The sequence below is a fragment of the Arachis duranensis genome, chromosome 9, assembly GCF_000817695.3.
Source record: "Arachis duranensis cultivar V14167 chromosome 9, aradu.V14167.gnm2.J7QH, whole genome shotgun sequence".
Lineage (NCBI taxonomy): Eukaryota > Viridiplantae > Streptophyta > Magnoliopsida > Fabales > Fabaceae > Arachis > Arachis duranensis.
Genome location: NC_029780.3, coordinates 37,676,544 through 37,676,994, shown reverse-complemented (window position 1 = coordinate 37,676,994; position 451 = coordinate 37,676,544).

The window sequence follows — 451 nt, the reverse complement described above, 5'->3', positions numbered from 1 at the left end:
ATCATAGGTATTTTCTATGATGGTCTGTCTAAACTGCCCAAGATGTCTTTGGATAGCTTTGTTGGAGGATCTCTTCATCTGAAGAAGACGCCTACAGAAGCTCAAGAGCTGATTGAAATGGTTGCAAATAACCAATTCATGTACACTTCTGAAAGGAATCCTGTGAACAATGGGACCAATCAGAAGAAAGGAGTTCTTGAGATTGACACTCTGAATACCATACTGGCTCAGAACAAAATATTGACTCAGCAAGTCAATATGATTTCTCAAAGTCTGTCTGGAATGCAAAATGCACCAAGCAGTACTAAGGAAGCTTCATCTGAAGATGAAGCTTATGATTCTGAGAACCCTTCAATGGAAGAGGTGAATTACATGGGAGAACCCTATGGAAACACCTATAATCCTTCATGGAGAAATCATCCAAATCTCTCATGGAAGGATCAACAGAGAT